General features: G+C 44.8%; 1 long non-coding RNA gene across 3 annotated transcripts; it reads right to left on the reverse strand.

Annotated features, from left to right (window-relative positions):
* Positions 1–3,322: 3,322 nt before the first annotated feature.
* On the reverse strand, positions 3,323–8,466 carry LOC143475328 (uncharacterized). Of its 3 annotated transcripts, none has more exons than XR_013120998.1 (3): positions 7,853–8,466; positions 6,017–6,420; positions 3,323–3,631 (listed from the first exon to the last, which is right to left on the reverse strand). It is a non-coding gene; the product is annotated as an uncharacterized LOC143475328 (long non-coding RNA). The 3 variants fall into 3 exon arrangements; XR_013121000.1 differs by lacking the exons at positions 6,017–6,420; positions 7,853–8,466 and adding exons at positions 4,676–4,786; positions 5,134–5,340; XR_013120999.1 differs by lacking the exons at positions 6,017–6,420; positions 7,853–8,466 and adding an exon at positions 4,676–5,340.
* Between the last annotated feature and the right edge of the window lie 11,976 nt (positions 8,467–20,442).

Genomic DNA, 20,442 nt, shown 5'->3' on the forward strand with positions numbered 1-20,442 from the left:
CAATGCTCTGAAATACGATGAGCGTCAACATTCCAGTGTCCTTACGATGGCAGCGACGACCTTCCAAACGTTTTCATTGTTTTGGAACAAAGTGGATCAAGGCAGCTGTGTTACCACAGTCTCCCTGGTCTCCTCACATCACATTTGATCTTATCATCACTAACCAGAGTGCTGACCACCCTCAGAGTGGGATATCTGAAAAAGATTGTTCTACAGAAGACTTTTCAAAGGTCATCTTACCCAACACTTCTGACCCCAAGACTGTTTGGTCCACTGCTAATGGATGACTTGAATTCTGTTAGTGATATACTCGATTACCCACCATGGAAATGACAGCAACGCCAACTGTGTACTTTGACGGCCAAGGCTGTGAGTGTGAATCTTTCAGGTGTTCTCCATGACAAGCTTTGAAACATTTTCTAGATGACCTTCAGCGTTCTGTTCAATTAGGATGCTGTCAAAGAACGGTGTGTATGTAGAAACATTTGCAGTTGTTTTGGACAGAATATTTTAGAAATTCTGTGACTTTGCAGACACTTATAATCAGTTTAGTGCTGGTTGACTTTTACTCTGTTGATTTTTGAGACCTACATGAGATCTTTAAGGACAAAGAATACAGAACTGCTGACAATGCCAGGAATGGAGATTACTCACAGGGACTTTGCCAGAATCAATGTCATGATAAGACCACAGAATATTTGATCATCCAACAGAGAAGATGTGATCAAACCGAGGTGGGGTATTCCATGAGAGAGTTTTAGAGATGGTTGAGCACACTTCCAGAATAATTGTCTTTCTATTATTCTATTTTATATTTTGTATTATTATTTAATATATTGTTCTCATATTTTTTTTATCTATGTAGCCATAAAAAAGTAATAAAATTCTATCCTGCTGAACATGAATCAGGATAAAGTACCATTCATTATGCAGTCTGGAGTTTACTGGAGATTCTGTTAATGGAGTTTCTGCTACTGGAGACTATGTTACTGGAGTTTGTTACTGGAGTTTATGTTACTAGAATGAATGTTACTGGAGTTCCTCCTTGACTGCAACCTTACAGTGTGGATCAGACAAACTAAGCAGTTGTAGTGAAATGTCCTCACAGTTGTCCTCACTCAGTGACACATAAACAAAAACGACTTTGTTACTGTGTAGGAGAAAAAAATGGTAGAAACGTCCAGTGGGAGGGAAACAAAGATGAGAAAGAAGAGTAGCTGAATTGTAAATGCAGAGATGGCATTGATGTAAGGCACAACTTTTACACAGCTTGCTCTTGTGGGGAATCTTCAGCTGGGTAAATATAAATGAGTGAGTGAGTTAGAAGACCATGCCAAGTGCCAGGTCCATTAAGAACTCCAATTAAAAAATGTCAATTTCATAAGTAACCAGCAGATGGAGACATTGCAACAGCACACGATTCAATATCAGTAATGGTGAAACCATAATGCAAAAGGAACTGAGGAACTGCACATGCACTGATTTGAGGAACTGCACATGCACTGATTTGAGGAACTGCACATGCACTGATTTGAGGAACAGCACATGCACTGATTTGAGGAACAGCACATGCACTGATTTGAGGAACTGCACATGCACTGATTTGAGGAACTGCACATGCACTGATTTGAGGAACAGCACATGCACTGATTTGAGGAACTGCACATGCACTGATTTGAGGAACTGCACATGCACTGATTTGAGGAACTGCACATGCACTGATTTCTAGATGCCAGTGACAGGAGTCCGTAAGCATGAGTGACACCCAGGCCAATGGTTGTCTCTTCTTAGGAACTGTGGAACTCCACAAGCTTGGACAACTGCCAACAATTCAAACTGAGCTATTAGGAAACAAAATTACCAAAATGTTTAAATTAATGTTTTAATTAAACATAATTTAACTCCTGATATATTTTGCATGTCCTGTTTCACATGTGACACCCATGTTTGGAGGTCCAGATGCTAAGCAGGTCAGAGCAGGTTGATGCATTAATGCAGCACAGATACTGTACAGCTTCATTTCTGGCCGTGAGGGTGCAGGTGCTGCTCACTGATGCAAAGAGGGTTCAGCAGTTCCTCTAAGAGCAGTGAAATTAAAATGAGTTTGCAGAAGACTTTACTGAGCTCAGCCAAATCAATTCAATTTATTTTTCCACCATCTTCCCTTGAAGAGTGGCAGTGGTTCAGTTCAGTGGTTTGAAGCTGTCACAGTATGATCCAAAAGGATGCTGCATGGAGCAGGTCCTTCATCTCAGATGTTTGCCTAGTGTAGTATCTCCAGTTCATCTAGTGGTTAATTGTTTATATCTAGTGTTGTATCTAGTTTTGTATCTAGTGTTGTTAAGATGCCAATTTGCCAATTGTGATTTACACACAATTTCAGTTGTATATCTATTGTATCTAGTGTTTACCAAGTGTTGTTTCTAGTGTTGTACCTAGTATTTATCTAGTGTTTTACCTAGTGTTGTATCTAGTGTTGTACCTAGTATTTATCTAGTGTTGTACCTAGTATTTATCTAGTGTTGTTCCTTGTGTTGTATCTAGTGTTTACCTAGTGTTTATCTAGTGTCGTACCTCGTGTTGTACTTAGTGTTGTATCTAGTGATGTATCTATAATTTATCTAGTGTTGTATGTATTGTTTATCTAGTCTTGTGTGTAGTGTTTATCTAGTGTTGTTTGTAGTGTTTATCAAGTGTTTATCTAGTGTTGTGTCAAATCCTTGGCTGCTGCTCTTAAGCACGAAAACAAACACAAAAACATAACCAATTATATGATGGGTTTGTTTTTTTCTGTAGGTTCAGTCCTATGATAAAATGTTTTTCAAACAGAGATACATCTTGCTCTTGACTGGACAGTTCCTGATCATCGATGAATTTGTAGTAGTTAACTAGCTAGATAGATCTATTATTGTCACTGTACAGTAAAAAAAAAATCTATATGTATTTTATTATGAAATTCATTTTCTGATTCCCCATATATAAGAGTATAAAGGTAGTGCAGGGTGCATACAATATACAATGAAATATGGTTATAATAAGTATGAAAAAAAGTGCAATATACATGCAATATTTTGTGTGGTGTGTAGTATACAGTGTGTAGTGTGTAGTGCACATAGGTAGAGTTTATCAGCTATAAACAGCTTGTGTGCGAGATGCATCATATAACCAATAGCATTTGTATGCAACATGCATTATATATGTGTTATTTGTGTGTGGTTTGCAGTTACATTATGGTAGGTAAAGTGCACTAATGTGTGTGACGCTCATTTCGTGTGATGCTAATATGTTCTCTCTGTTGCTACAGAAGAGGATGACAAGCCCATCTGGAGGAACAGGTTTATTGCGTAGCCTCAGACAGTAGAGGTGTCAGCTGTGCTCCTTCCACACCGCTGTGGAGCTCACAGGTCCATGTCAGATCTGCTGACATGTAGACACCCAGGAACCTGAAGCCAGGCTGATTGGAGCTGGAGTTTCACCTCCTTCCATGACACCAGTAAAGGGCTGCTTGGTTTTTTCTGAGCACGGCTCAGTCGTGCAATATGAACTGATTCGCTGATGTGAGAACTCAGCCTGATCACAGTTGCACCGTCATGACGATCCCGTGATCACCAGACCACACTGTATCTTCTTGCTGGAGTGAAGAAAGGCAGAGAGGACAAAGTGTAAAACATCTTCAGCTGAGGTAATTGTCCTGCCTGCTTACTAAGTCTCCTCACCACAGCGTCACCTCAAAATGTCAAGCCCATAATGTGACCTTGGAAGAGTGTGAAAATATCATGTAAGGAAAACGGAAAATGAAACCACAAAGAAGCAAAAATTGTAGGGCTCAAAAAATCAAATCTTTTGAGGTTAAATGATAACGGTATTATCAACTGGAAAAACGTGTTCAGTTAGGTGAATAGTTCCAGTTTTTAGGCCTGGCTACTGACACAATGTTGAGTGGACACCCAATTTAGCTACTGATATTGAACCAGTAGGCTATATGTAATATTTCCGTGCTACAAATGCAATATTTGCTAAATTATGGTAACCACAAAGACTGAAAACTAACAGGGAACGTCGGGCACTGGTGTCTAAAATCACATGAAAACTAAGAGGAACTGTGGGTAAAGGTGTTTGAAATCACACACACACACACACACACACACACACACACACACACACAAACACACACGGAGAGTGATATCCAAAAAAAAGTTTCTCTTTCCACCCACTCTCTCTCCCTCTCTCCCCCCTCTATTCTTCTCTCTCCCTATTTTTCCCTCTCTCTCCCTCTCTCTCTCTCTCTCTCTTGCACTCATTCACTCACTAACTCTAGCCAGTGGCAACTGCCGTGCCACATTGTCATGTACATGTTGTGATGAGAATGTTGCATGTAATTGGTTTAATACCAGTGCTCCTCCTCTGTCAGGTCTTCTGTCTGAAGGGCAGTTGCATTCTGGGATGCTCTGACTGTTCACTAGTCCCCTCTGTACTCCAAGGGGACACAACTTCTGCCTGGCTTGTCTCAACCAATAGTGGTTCAACCATCAGGGTGCCAGGGTCCAATTTGTAATTAGGGACACTAATAGGCCAGAACTTCTGCTTAACGCCTTCACCTCTGATCTGGCTGCTCACTTCAACACAATCAGTACAAGTGAAATCCTGGAGCTCCTGGAAGGAACGTCCTGCTTACACGTCTGTGGTGTGCGATGTCTGCACTGTTCCAGGAGTGCAGGCCCAGGCCGCGGTCTGGATTGGGGAACATCTTTCCGCGACACATGTCTGAAGCCTCTCCCAACTGCAGCTAAACTCAAGAAGCGAAACCCCAGTGATACTGTGCAGAACTTGGAGCAATACACGAGCTGTAGAGATGACAAGACGTGTGTGTGTGTGTGTGTGTGTGGTCTGCACTGAAGGAGGTGGCCAGGGGAAGGTAACACTTTCCTTTGCTTGATACAATGCCATTTGTTTCTCATATTTATTTTAATAATTATAGCTGAAGGCATTACAGCTTCTCAGTCAATATACTAGTAAGAAATAAAAGCTTTGTGCAGAATTGTGTCTCTGAGATGCTGAAATGTTAAAATAATAACAACAGACAGCTCATATCTACATGAAAGAGAAGATTTGAGTCCCTAATTCCATCCTTACATGAGATTTTCTTCTTTCTTCTCCAGGTTCAGCTAGAGAAAAGACAGACATACATTCTGGAGATGCTCCAGGAAAGAATGAAGAAGATTGAGCACATGAATCTACAAATTGAGTCCAAAGTGAAAGGAAGTGACTAAACGCGTCCTGCTAAGACGATCTAGGGATCCCTAATGCTTATACCGTACACGTACGGGCGCGTCAATACATGAGAACTTACTTTTATCGCATCTCAGAAGAAAAAAAAACCCGGCTGAAGAAAACTCAGACGCCATCGGAGAGTTTGGCAGTCTCTGGCCCACCCTTGAGACGATCCAGTCTGAGCTTTTGGAGGTTCTGGTTGAGGAGCAGAAGGCAGCAGAGACACAGGCTGAAGGGCTCATTAAAGAGCTCGGAGCAGGAAATCACTGAGCCAACGCAGAGAGAGACGCTGAAGCAGTTCTCCCACGCCGAGGACCACCTCCACGTCCTAGTAACACAGCATGCCAAGGCTGCCCGTGCTAAGGGCGTTCTCCTCTCTCCTAATGCAATGTAGATGTATCCATTGTTATCCACCCCGCCACATGGCAGGAAACTGGAGCCAGCTCCATATTAGCATTCGTCTGAGTGCCAGGAAGGCGAGCAGAGCTCTGATTCTGCTTAAACAGGCAGATAATTCAGCAATCAAGGAAATAAAGACGATCACAGAGAGGAGGGTGTGTCTGATACTATGTCTGATCTGTTATCTAATGTATTGTTCCTTGAGCAAATAGGTATCCAGAGAGAGCACTGTATAGCCGTATAGCTGTGTTTACTGTTAATGGTTTCAAGTTCAGTTTAGATTTTGTTTGCAATTTTACATCCATACATGCATCAAAATAAGTCAACATTTGTTAAAACAACATACCCTCCACATTTCCGTGTCCACTGCAGATCTGGACACCCAAAGAGCACAGACGGACGTGTCGGGAGGAGATACATGGTACCTAGTTGACAGTCATCGGTTCCAACCGTGGCAGTGATACACGGGCTGAAGAACTTTGGAAGTGTCCTGGGTCGAAGAATATGATCTCCACCCAGAACCAGTTGGGTCTCCTACAAGACGCAGCATCACTTTCTAGGAAGGAACATCTCATTGGTCAGCAGGATATTCTTCTACCTATTAAAACAACCTGAAACAAGTTGGATGAGCCTTAATGTGAAGGCATCTTCCTACAGTTTGTGAAGTACCACAAGGTGGAGGTCCTTCCCACTGAGGTTATATCAACACAGTAATGTAGAGAACGCCATAAGTCCTTCAGCAAGAAGCAGCTGAAAAGAAAAACCAAAGCTAATATAAATATACAATCTTGGTATTATATCCACAATTCACTACATATATGATTATTATGTGAACAAGACTAGTAATAATGGAAAATCGTGCATTAAATATAACATTTTCAAATATTTTTGTTGAAAATAACCAAAATGATTACAAATATTCATGTGACCATGATAACATTACAGGAAAATGACACCGTGGTACAGCAAGGCATCTTCAACGAATCTTCAGGGCATCTTTAGGGCATCTACCACACCTTCACCACCCTCACAGAGATCTGGAGACACTCCCACTCTACTGTCTACTGTTATCAATTATTATGTATAGAATATTTAACAATATATTATATACTATTTGTTTATATATAAATATTGTGTATATATATTGTGTATGACATTATTTTTGTTGTTGTTGAAAAAAATCAAGAGATTGCTCAAATCTGATATGTATTCATATGCACTCTGCATGGAATAAAAAATAAATCCGTGTCCTGTCTATATAGTATACAACATGTGCAGTGATCACAAGGTGTTCATTAGGAACCATTCTAAACTGACCACACTGACCCAACTCTGCTAAGCATTCAATTTCACTAATGAGATTTCCTTTAGAACGCTGATTAATAGAATGAGCTGTCATGCATGTTTGGACCATAGCCATAGTGACTCCCTCGTGTCATGAACACACATGTAGATTAAACCAGTCCTGGTGAAGCACGGTAAATGGGTTAGTTTTCCATTTTTCATGTAATAAACTTGGTTCACGGTTTGGGGGGGGGGGGGGATTGTACAGTTGTAATGCACCCACAGAGCTGGAGTCGCAGGACTACGTGTCCATTTGAGAGGTTTCAACAGATGTTCCTGAAACAGACTGAATCTGAATGAGACTGTGATTAATTAGTCCTGCACAATTGAAACTGAGCCCGTATGTCAACCGTGTTATTAGCAGAGGTGGCCACTAGGTGGAGCACTCCTACTGGCTGAATGTGTCCATTGCACGTAATGCCTCATCTCTTTTAGGTCTTTATGTCTTATTTGCTTTTATACTGCAATGCAAAATGATCAACATTGGACACAGGTGGATTATTAAAAGATAGATAATTAAAAATAATAAATTTTCCTGAATAATATAATATAAACTGTGTGTGTGTGTGTGTGTGTGTGTGTGTGCGCGCGTGTGTGATCTTATTAGCTTATTTTTCTCTTTCATTATTTAATGGATACGTGACTGAGGGGGTCAGTCTAACACTGAATATAAGGACAATAAAAACGCTAAGCACGCTAGCGGACCATTTTGCTGATGCACTGCAATACTGGGCCATCACAGCGTGTTGCTGTATGAAAAGTGAGGGGAAAGTAACCTGATCAGCATTCTTCCGCTCCGCCAAAGCTGTTCTCTGATGCGCATTAAAATGCCACCTACCCGTCTCCCATTACCACCTCCGCAGAGGCAAAACACCAGCCTTAACCAGCCACTGATCCGGGCCTTGTGTCGGAACTTCCAGCACCGTGAGCTACGAGTGTCTTGTGCTCCCCCACCCCGGGCCTGCAGGTCTTTTCCTTCCCCTGGTCCCGGGCTGGATGAATGGAGGGTCCCCTGCAGCACAATGGAAGCTGCTCTCTCAGGAATGCCAGAAATGTCTGGAGTCAGCAGGAGACTGGCGGCCACGGGCGATACGCTGCACGGCCCACTTCCATTACATCACGAGAGTTACAACCCCCCTCCTTCTTTCTCTCTCTCTCTCTCTCTCTCTCTCTCTCTCTCTCTCTCTCTCGCACACACATGCACTCATCCCTCCTTCCCTACTATTCGCTTCCCTTCACTTTATGGAATGGAGTGGTCATGTTCCTAGGGGGGTTTGTGCTGAGCTAGTCGTTGTCGGTTCTGGGCGTCGGCGCTGGTTTTAGTGCCGGTGTGATAACGCCCGCTATCACGCGACGGCGAACACGCCCGCCATGGCAGCAGCCGCCACCCGCCTTATCGTAAGGGCGCGGTGTGAAAGGCCACTCCGAGCCGCGGATGGGCGCTAGCCTCTAATGCAGATTTGCTTCACCGTTTTTTTTCTCTCTCTCGGTGTGTATTCATGCGTGCTGTGGTGGACGGAGCAGGGGATACGCCGAGCCAGGGTCAGACACCACCGCCAGGCATTTAACACACAGCCCTGCCCGATGTTATCTGTGCTGGCCGATGTCTCCTGGAGAAATCACTGTGGAGGCCTTCAGTGAGGGTGGACCACAGAGATCAATACCCCCCCCAACCACAGCCCCCCCCGCCCTCAGCGTGCTCCAGACCAGATCTCTTTAAATGGAACAGCTCGCCAACAGTCCACGCTGTTTGATATATATGATATTGGATTTCTCTGTTAGTTTTGTGTGGAGTCTGGGTCATTTTTTCCCCCTCTACCTTTCTCCTTTAGTCTCTCGTTCTCTCCCCCCCCCCCTTCTCTCCTGCCTTCCAGCACTGTCTCTCTCTCTCTCTCTCTCTCTCTCTCTCTCTCTCTCTCTCTCTCTCTCTCTCTCTGTCTCTCTTCCCTTTCTGGCCGACGTTCAATTTCACACTTGGGGGAGCGGAATGAGGGGAAGGTCAGGGCTGTGTCAACAGCGACTGGCGTTTCTCCTCTCTCCTTTTTTCTGCTGATACAGGAGGCTGGAGGAGGACAGGGAGAGGGACAGGCGGCTGTTTCTCCCTCCTTCACCACACTCTTCCTCTCTCACCACACTCTTCCTCCTCCCATATCTCTAGTTGGTAGTTCCTCCTCTTTTGCATTCCTCACTACTCAGAGCACTGGTCCATGAAAATGGCCATAACGTATGTGTATGTGTGTGTGTGTGTGTGTGCACTGCATATGTCTTTGAGTGAGGCTCTTGTTGTGATACTTAGCTCATGGACACACCCTGCTGAGTGACTCTGGTTGGCTGTAGTGCAAACACAAACAAGGTGAGGTTGTGAGACATATTTAGATGTGTCTCACACCCCACCCAGGCCTCTCTGGTCTCTTTCTTCATGTCCTGCCTCTGTCTCTGTTTCCCTCTCCTTATTTCTCTCTTACTGGGTATTCTCTGTCCCTGTGTGTATTCCTCTCACTGTCACACACACACACACACACACACACACACACACACACACACCTCCCCCTTTACTCAGCTGTTGGCAGAAGTGGAGGCTGATTTTGTAAGTTATGTAGCATTTCCAATATTTCCAGCAGGGCACAACAGTTTCTCTGACCTATTCCTAACTCAGGATGTACACACACACACACACACACACACACACACACACACACACACACACACACACACACACACACACATTCCCAAACACATACACAAATACATAAAAACACATGCACACACACATAAACACACACACACATACAAATACATACACATGCACACATGCACAAACACACTCACACACCCACACACACACATAAACAGAAACCCATTACTTATCATCCAACTCTCCACAGAGTTATGGCCAAGTCCTACTTACCCCAAACACTTCCACTCAACATTTGCATCATTACAGTGTAACGGTCCCTACAGCTCTGACGAATGCAGCACGGGTCAGTTCTAACCTTGGTTTCTGATGCAGCCTTTATAGTAACAGGCCGGAGGAGAAGCCATGATACAGGAACATCAACCTGAGAACACCGACTTCTGAATATTAATTAGTATATTCATTCAAACACACTGTCCTAGAAATGACTGGGCTGCTGGGTGATCTTCTGGCTGTCTCCACGTCCTCACTCTTACCGCTATCAAAATGCCACTTTTCTGACAACTTCTCTTCGTGAGGGTTTTTGTCACAGGCTCTGGAAGAACTCATAATTTCGTTGTCATTTCAAATGGCCTTAATTCGCCTTGTCCATCTATCTACTAGCAGCTTAGCTTCTGACAGTAAACAAAAAGACTCATTAAAAATAATTTGGTAATTTGCTGAGCACCTCCTAAGTAAATTTCTTAAGCGCTCCTCCTGGAGGGGCTTCAGGGTTGGCTGGCGGGCATGTCAGCCTACATTCTCATAGCTCAATCCTCCTCTTCACTCCTAGGGAAAGGATTCAGTGTGATTATGCCAACTGTTTACTCCAACGGAAAAGCGAGGTGTCCACAGGCTGACGACAGAGGGGACGCTGCCACTCACTCGTCATGGCTCGTGCTGAGAAGGTTGGTCAGATACCAACTGCCTATAAGCGGTTGGCCAAACATTGCGGTGCCTAAGCTGTAGAAGCAGCACGATCAAATGGGGGTTCAGCATGTCGCCCACTATATCTGTGGTAATAACAGATATCGATGACTGTAGTGTGGTGGTGTTGTGTGACTGTAGTGTTGCTGTGTGACTGTGTTTTGGTGGTGTTGTGTGACTGTGGTGGTGTGGTGTGGCTGTGTGACTGCTGTGGTGTTGCTATGTGACCATGGTGTGGTGTTACTGTGTGACTGTGGTAGTGCTGTGTGAGTGTGGTGTGCTGGTGTGGCGATGGTGTGTTCCTGTGGTGTGGTGGAGTTGTGCGAATGAGGTGGTGTGTGACTGTGGTGTTACTGTGTGACTTTGGTGGTGCTGTGTGACTGTGGTGTGCTGGTGTTTTGTGGCTGTGGCGATGGTGTGTTACTGTGGTGTGGTGGAGTTGTGCGAATGTGGTGGTGTGTGACTGTGGTGTTGCTGTGTGACTTTGGTGTGGTGGTGCTGTGCAACTGTGGTGTGTTTTGCCAAAGATGGGGATGGGGCAAACCAAATGATATCATTTCTCACGCTGTCAAAAACCTCTGCAGTTTTCTCGACATAAATTAATTCACTGTGATATGTTTCACTACATTTGATGCATTCCTAGACTTGTGAGCTACCAGTTCAAAGCAGCTGGCACTGTCGTCATGGAGTCATGACAGAGCTGCCAGGTTCTGTGTCTCTTTGGCTGCATTTCATTTGCACACTTCTCTCATGTCACGAGGAGCCAATCAGATTGTCTGATTAAAATAATGAAAGGTTTGCTTTAACCCATGAATGTATCGGCTACATTTCCAGTCAATAATTAAGCAAGCTTTTGTTACATTCACAAACAAATATAAATTCTGAATTTCTACAAAGCACAGAAATTGCCAGTGATTATGAGTATCTGTTCCCTGTTTTTACTCCCAGCCGTTAATTCAGAAAGCTTTGCCAGACACAGACGTGGAGTCACACAGTCACCACTGGATGGACATATAATAAATCTTGGTAACTAATTGGCTTATGAAGAAATATATATATAACCAGTAGACCAAAAACACATGCAGCTGGTTTGCAAAATGCCCCCCCTCACTCTTGTTCTGTTCAGTGCTCACTCTCTGTGCTCACTCTCTATACTCACTCTCTACGCTCACTCTCTGTGCTCACTCTCTATACTCACTCTCTACGCTCACTCTCTGTGCTCACTCTCAACGCTCACTCTTTGTGCTCACTCTCTGTGCTCACTCTCTATACTCACTCTCTACGCTCACTCTCTGTGCTCACTCTCAACGCTCACTCTTTGTGCTCACTCTCTACGCTCACTCTCTGTGCTCACTCTCTGTGCTCACTCTCTGTGTTCACTCTAGTCTCACTCTCTGCACTCACTCTATATGCTCACTCTCTGCACTCACTCTCTGCACTCACTCTCTGTGCTCACTCTCTGTGTTCACTTTCTTTTCACACACTGCATGTATTTCACTTTGAGAGCTGCAGCCTGGCAGGGGTTCTTTATATTCACTAATCTCTCCATGGTTAAAGAGAGGGGCTTCTTGTGTGTGTGTGTGTGTGTGTGTGTGTGTGTGTGTGTGTGTGTGTGTGTGTGTGTGTGTGTGTGTGTGTGTGTGTGTGTGTGTGTGTGTGTGTGTGTGTGTGTGTGTGTGTGAGAGAGAGAGAGAGAGAGAGAGAAGTCTTTATATAGTAGAAGACCTATGAATGCAGTGCTAGGCTGGTGGCTTGGAAAGTTGTATTCCTGCTCTTTTTTCAGTTCTTTGCCAGCTGTATGAGGGAAGGTTTTGAGAGGTGCTCTAGCCCACGCCCCCACTCGCCCCGTGCCCCCCCCCCCCCCCCCCCCCCCCCCCCCCCTGAACGGGGCAGACGCAGGAGAAAGGGGAGTGCTGACCTTGGTCAGGGAGAAGACAGGAGAGGTGGGCAAGTAGATTGCATTGAGGTTACCTTGACAACTGTCCATGCTGATTTTGGCTGTCTCTCGGCCTAAGGGAGAAGGAGGGAGGAGGAGTGAGAAAGGAGGGGGAGAATGGAGAAGAGTCTGTGTGTGTGTGTGTGTGTGTGTGTGTGTGTGTGTGTGTGTGTGTGTGTGTGTGTGTGTGTGTGTGTGTGTGTGTGTGTGTGTGTGTGTGTGTGTGATTTGGGGGGGAGGGTTGCTGAGAGGTTGGAATTCCTCTGACTTCATATTAATCATTAACACAATGTTCCCGAATGCTCCTGCCAAACTCACTCGGAAGAAATTCATGATGCATTTTTTTCCCTCATGTCATTCTCTGTCTGTCTGTCTGTCTGTCTTGCTGTCTGATTATCATATGTCTGTCTCTCTCTTTTCTGTTCCTGCTGCTACAAGAGTCTTGTTGGGGGAGACAAGCCATAACCAGAGGGAAATGGAAGGCCAATCTGTGGCCAAAGCATTAATTATTAACCCCTTACACACACATATAAACACCCATGAACACATGTACACACATACACACATATACGCACATGAGAGTATAACACATGCACACACACACATACACACACACACACGCACGCACACACACACACACACACACACACACGCACGCACGCACGCACACACACACGTTTGGTCTCATGTGACTACATATGAGCAGACCAACAGACACTCCAAGCACAGATTAGTATATCTCCCCTTCTAAGAGAGATTCTTGATTTTCTATACTTCAGTAGTCTATTGAGTATGTGTGTGTGTGTGTGTGTGTGTGTGTGTGTGTGTGTGTTATATTGTAATTTCAGCCATTCCAAAGCTCTGCTCAAAAGTCATCAGCCTAATAGAACAAGTCAGGCATCGAATGAAGCAATATGTAACAGACATTTTGGGTTTGCCAGTTGCCTGGATGATGCTCTCTGAAGTGTGTGTGTGTGTGTGTGTGTGTGTGTGTGTGTGTGTGTGTGTGTGTGTGTGTGTGTGTGTGTGTGTTCATTTCTGTGTATGTGCATTCATGTGTCTAAGTGTGTATTATACACATAATTCTCCTTAAAACCTTGTTGGCTGAGCTCCTAAAAACAATAATTCAGTTGAGTTCAGTTTACTAGGGTACTGGGGTTTTACTATTTGTACAACTAAACTACCTGCGCAATTTACTTGAGCATTTGAGCACAGGATTTAGAAGTAAAGTGTGGCTTAGGCTTAGAGGGAGTGAGAGGGTACGGTGGACGTGAGATGAAGGTGGACAACTGAGAAAGAAGCTTCATAAATAACTCTCCTAACCTCTTTGGTATGAGTGACATCACTGCACAAACACAATGTGAGTTTGGGAGCCTCTTTCTCTCCTTCTCCATCTCTATATCTCTTTCTGTCTATATATCTCTCCATTTCTACATCTATAGCTCTCTCTCCATTTCTACATCTGTATCTCTTTCTGTTTATCTTTCTATACTTCTCCCTCTCCATCTCTGCATCTTTCTATCTCTCTCTCCATATATACTTCTATCTCTCTCTCTCTCTCTCTCTCTCTCTCTCTCTCCATTTCTACACCTGTATCTTTCTCTTTCTCTCTCCATGTCTATATCTGTATCTTTCTGTCTATTTCTCTCTACCTCTCCATCTCTGCATCTTTCTGTCTTTATCCCTCTCCATATATGCATCTTTCTATCTATCTCTCTACCTCTCTCTCTCTATCTCTATATATGATTCTCTTTCTGTCTTTCTCTCTTTACCTCTCTCTGTCTGTCCGTCTGCTGGAAAGGGAGTGCTTGTCAAATCTCACGCAGCTATGACATTGCTGTTCTCACGTCCTTCTGAGCTGACACTGGAGAATCTGTCTCTCCCTCTCTCCACCTCTGTTCCCCTCTCTCTCTCTCTCTCTCTCTATCTCTCATGCACTTATCATTATATCTATTTTCACAACTCTAGCACTAATCACTTTTTAAAGTCTCCTCAAACACCACAATATCTTACATAGAGTATCTTACAATATCTTACATTTCTCATAGAGTGAGAAAGAAAGACAGTGAGAAATAGAGAGAGACAGTGAGTGAGAGGGAGAGAGACAGAGACAGAGACAGAAAGAAAGAGAGACAGAGATAATGAGAATGGACTGCTGTAAGGGGCTCCACTTGTAAATAGTTTTACATTTGTAACCTGATGCATATGGAGGACTAGCAGGGTGTGTCCGAATGCTTGAGATTGCTATCAGTGTGAAATTGCAGTGAAAATATGTGTGTGTGTGTGTGTGTGTGTGTGTGTGTGTGTTTGAAGAATAGCCATTAGATGTCCAGATGGTTGTTACGTAGAATATAATGTGACGTATTCTTGTCAAAGATGAGGGAATGGAACACAAAATATTAGATATGACCTGCTGTCAAACTGAGGAAGCAGAGCAAATGCTCCCTTCACGCTGTGTGTGTGTGTGTGTGTGTGTGTGTGTGTGTGTGTGTGTGTGTGTGTGTGTGTGTGTGTGTGTGTGCGTGTATGTGTGTGCGCGTGTGTGTATGAGTTTGCGTGTATGTGCATGTGTGTGTATGAGTTTGCGTGTATGTGCATGTGTGTGCATGTGTGTGTGAGTGTGCATGCACACTGAGTGTTGTGCTGTGTAACCTAACCTCTCCCAGCTCCAGGTGCAGTAAGGAGATCACTGCTCTCTCTCTCACAATGTGCTTTGTGCCTGTGCCAGAGTTGTACCACACTACCTCACCACCTCCACTGGGGTTTCACTCTTCCTCTCTCAATCATTCTCATCCACTTCTTCTTGTGCCAACTAGGATAATTGTGTGTGTGTGTGTGTGTGTGATTGTGTGTGTGTGTGTGTGTGTGTGTGTGTGTATGTGTGTGTGTGTGTGAGAGAGAGAGAGAGAGAGAGAGAGAGAGACTTAATTCACACTGTGATCAAGTATGGTCTTTATTTCTCTCTGAAACAGTGAGGAGATGAGCAGTGATTATTATTTGATTATGATTATTATACCTGTATTCATGTAAACATTTGCATAAGCTTAAACTCCACTCAATTGAGCCGAGATTTATGTTATCTGTAAACACGTCGCACGTGTATGCTCAGTACGTACACATATTACATCTGCATGAGTTTGTTTTATACATTTCTATATTATAATGTTGTCATTTAAACATCACACCTCAGTTAAATGCTTTCATAATTTACCTTTTTTAAAAGCCCTTTTCAATCTAAGACGCATTTCATCAGAGAAACACGTTGGGCACAAGTGTTGCCTCAGAACTCAAAGCTTTTGCCTGCAGAGTTATTTCACACAAAATAAGTCAAAATAAGACAAAAGGAAACTGCTGACGTTTCAAAACTTCCCCCCTCAGCTCGTGCTTTGTACTCGGCTGAGCCGGAATGATGTCTGTGTCACGGAGAGGCTCGCCGTCGGTAACTTTCCTCAACTTTCTCCCTATTGCTTCTTTATGTCCAGAATTACAAGATTAGAAACAGCCACATCGCACCTTAATCTGAAATCTTATAGTTTTAAAGTGCTGAATATGGTGGACTGTTTGCGAACAAATAGATAAATAGACAAATAAATGAATAAATCCTATGACCTATTAACTCCCGGTGGTTTATAGACCTACACGTTCTTATCTTTGGCTCGGTGGTTGTGACTTCCTTCGTCCGTTGCCTCGCGAGCTGGTCCGCACGCGCTCCGCGGACTGGGTGTCCCTTTAAGAGAGTGTGGAGCGGCGCGTCTCCTCCTCCGTGACAGCGCACAGGCGCGTCCTATCGCCGGGGTTACTCCGCCCTCCGGTAGGACACCGCGGAGGGCTGTCCCTCGTAAGCGGCCGTGCTGCGAGAGCGTACATACAGACGTTTGGACCTGCTAGTCGGACGAACTCGCCTGATACTTCAGCGGAATGTCAGATAAGCTCGTTTTCGGATCGAATGGGGCTGTTGCTGTTGTAGTAATGGTCCAGTAACTCAGCACTCCGCATCCGGCAAGTGTCGGTTCAAACCTTAATTATACGAATCTTCATTTAAACTTTTATTTTTATTTTTATTTGAGCTTTTTTAAATTATTATTGCGACGGTTGACACAGTGAAACAAAAGTGGATTTAACGGTGGCTGCGCCGTATACCACCACTCCAAGATGCTCCTGGTCTCTCCTCGGCTAGCCTCGCCTCGCATGGAGCCATTAGTAAGTTGATTAGCTTCTAATTATTGTTCATCACCAGCTTTTGATGTCGAGAGGGGGAGTATAATGAACACCGAGTAATTAAAAAAACTTCACCATGTTTGACTTTGTTCTTGCAATCGTTTTTTTTTTTTTTTTGACGCACTGGTGGATTTAAACTTTGTGTAGAAGAAATGCGTTTACACCTGCGTTCAGTGTGGTGCTGTTGGAAAACTTGATCAAGAAATCAGTGTTTTTTATGCGAGCTAGATAAGGACGAGCTGGAACATCGCATTAAAGATTAACTCGCGCCGTCTCACCTACTTACGCACGCAATCCAAGTCCATTCATGTAAGCAACGGTTTAATATTCCACATTAGCCAAATGTTGGTCCAAATCCTCTATTTAAGACGGTCCCCCGAGCCACATACGACGATATTGCGACGGGATGCAGATTCTGTCAGATTCATTCAAATGTTTAAATGATCTTTGCCCGTCGTTCCCTGCTGTATCCGAGAATGCGATGCGACTGATGAAACCTTTTGTTTTAACACGGCTGAGTGTGGCTAGCGAGGCTGCGAGCCCACACTGTTCACCAGCATGAGGTCTCCTCGCTGGAATTAAATGGCATTTATCAGACGCGGAATGGGCGCACAGCGGGGCTGCCCTCTGTAACAAAAGACGGTCCAGGGACCCGGGTCAGCGGTGCTGGTCCTGCATCAGCCCAACGTTAGTGATGTTGCACTGCTGGAACAGTGCCGTGTACCGGGTGCAGCGTTTAACCGTTCGTGTGGATTGCTGGGAGATAAGAGACAGACGGAGGATGAAATCTCATTGACATGCGGAAATGGGGGACAGGACTGTCAGTGTGTCCAGGATTAAGCCAGGCTACTAGAATACGTAATGGGATTAAAGTGGACGGCGGAAGCCCCCCCAACCCGTTAGTACGAGTAAGACTGAGGGCAGCGTCTAACCTAGAAACGGTCCTATTAAAATAAACCTTCAATATGCTGCTGCTCATAAATGGGTTAGAAGTGTGTGTGTGTGTGTGTGTGTGTGTGTGTGTGTGCGCCGCCCTGTCGCTCAATAATCTGAGCCAATTAAAGACGTCGGCCGTGATTGTGGAGCCGCCTCCATCCCTTTGTTATGGATTAACCTAAACACGTCTGAGCTTACGGTGTGATGCGCTGATGGACGTGTCCCCCCCCCCCCCCCCCCGTGCCACATCCACCGCTCCTCCGCCGGTGTTGTCTTAACCACTCCATCACGGGAAGAAGCTTTAGAGGAGAAGAGGGTCTATTTGACGTTTATCTACTTTACGTGACTGTGCGTGTGGTGAACGGGTCGTTTTAATGTAGGCTATGAAACATGGTCAACATGTCGAGCACCAGTAATCTAATAAGGTTCTCCGTTACATTCCTGGGTGAATACACAGGGATGTAATGTCTGGGTAATAGAGATGTCTTGGGCTGACCAACAACTATGTGCGTGGCATCCTGGAAAAGGGTTTTTTAAACAATTGTTTTCATAACTTTCTCGTTATTCCATAGTGATTTCATATGTACTAACCTAGACGATAGCTAGATAGCTCCGGTTCATAGTGTTAATGACCAGAGAAGCTGTTTCCGGCAATTAACATAAACCGACAACACTGTTACCGACTTTTCGGTATACATTAGAAACATGTAATCCGGAGGAGGGGGGGGGGGTGTCACTCTTTAGAAAGCTGTAGGCAGGACTACCAAGACGTAGAAAAGGCATCGCAGCGATGTTATCGAACATTGCCTGTAATGCGGTTAGCTTTGGCTTGTTGGCGGTGGTCCAAGGTTTATATGACAAACAGCGTTTTTATACTGTTAAATGGATAACATTATTATTATTATTATTATTATTATTATTATTATTATTATTATTATTATTATTATTATTATAGAACGCTTTCTGAACCCAGTTCGGAGAAGTCCGAATATTATCGTGCGGTTTCTCTTTCTCTTAGAACTACACCCACTTTAGGTTTCCCGAACCGGATCTTTCTGCCCTTTTCGATTTGAACTGATCTGCGGCCAAATTAGTCAGAGCGCTTTGATGTCGCAGTTAAAGGGAAAAGGCGCGAACTGGAACGCGCGAGGACCCTCAGATCTGGCGTCCCAACACCGCCGGTGCGGCACACACCGTAACGTGAGCGCGGCCGGAGTGGCTCGCGCACAGACTTGGATCCCACCTCAAAGTTGTGCTGAAATTGAAAACAACAACACTGTGTGAACTTTCATCTTACCGACGGTCTTATAGGATGAGATCACTGAAAAGAAAAAAAAAATGCGTGTGGAGAAAGCTGGAATTTAACTCAGAAGGCGCGTGAGTTCAAAGAGCCCGCCGCTGCGAGTTCAAAAGCGCAGTCTTCAAAGCGCGAGACCCCACTCGCCCTTCTAGAATAAACAATCGCGCTATCATTTTCCACTTAAAAAAAGTGCGCGGTTGCATTTCTTGATGGTGTCAGAGACTAACTGACAGTTTGTATCACCTTCGGAGGCTCCACCTTCATGAAACGAGAAGAATGAGTTTGTGCCGATCAGCGGTAGTGAGCCATATGGTGTCTGCCTGGGAGAGGGAGAAGAAGTGATTGCAGGGGGTCGGGTCATGTTGATGGAGATGGAGAGAGTGAGGGGGAGAAAGAGAGACAGGGAGAGAGGGGGGGGGGTGTGTGGACCGATTTGGCCTTGAATGTGTTAGCCAGGGCCAGCTGTTGGGTGAAAAGAAGTAACACGCCCTGGTCCTGGCTGGATGTTTAGCCATGGACCCCAACACTGGACCGGAAAGACGAACATTCAATGATAAAGTCCATAATATTCATTTAGTGTGTGTGTGTGTGTGTGTGTATGAGAGAGAGAGACATGTGATTGAACTTATTATACTCATTACGCTGAGGTAACCAGCACCTTTCGCAGTTTCTTTGACACGTGCATGTGCACGCAACACCCCCCATATACTGAAAGAAACAGTTATTAGACACAAGCAGGCCAGTGGACCATAAATACATCAGCCCTCAGACAGCACTGTGAACAGAACTAGGAGGAGAGAGGAAGTGGGAGGGGAAAGTGAGGAGCTGTTAACCCGTGGAGTGAGCTGCTCACCGTTTCCTGCTACCAGTCCGCCTCAGCGCCAAGCGTCCTGTCCGAGAGAGAAACGCGTGTGAGGGAGAACCCAGAGAGAGAGAGAGTGTACGTCAGTACAGCTATCAGGCAAACCCTCACCAGGAAACATCAGTGTTGCCTAGGGATGCAAAACAAACACCAGCTACACAGCAAATATCAGGTTGTGTGTGTTTCCCTTCACCCGCTCCCTGGCCTCACAAGGAAAGCACCGGCCCGGCTAGAGCCGCCCAGCCCGCTCTGCCGCACTCCGAGCACTTGGCCTCCGCCACGAGCCACTCTGGGAGCGACTTATCAGCCTGATTTTTGTCTCTGATTAGCAACGGAAAGAGTGAAAGGGCAGGAGACAACTGTGTACGCTTCACTGTTCAGCTTGTTCCACAACAACCGTTTTTTGTAGGGGTGGGGGGGGGGGGGGGGGGGGACTTCCTTAAAAAAAAAAAAAAAAAAATGAACACTGGTTTTATGAATGAGGCCACCGAGACCCTGTCGCCCACCTGCATCAGTTCGTGGTGCTGAACAACCACATTTTAGCTGATTAAAACAAATAAATACAGTTGTACCGC

Source organism: Brachyhypopomus gauderio, chromosome 14, assembly GCF_052324685.1.
Source record: "Brachyhypopomus gauderio isolate BG-103 chromosome 14, BGAUD_0.2, whole genome shotgun sequence".
In the NCBI taxonomy this organism is placed as follows: Eukaryota; Metazoa; Chordata; class Actinopteri; order Gymnotiformes; family Hypopomidae; genus Brachyhypopomus; species Brachyhypopomus gauderio.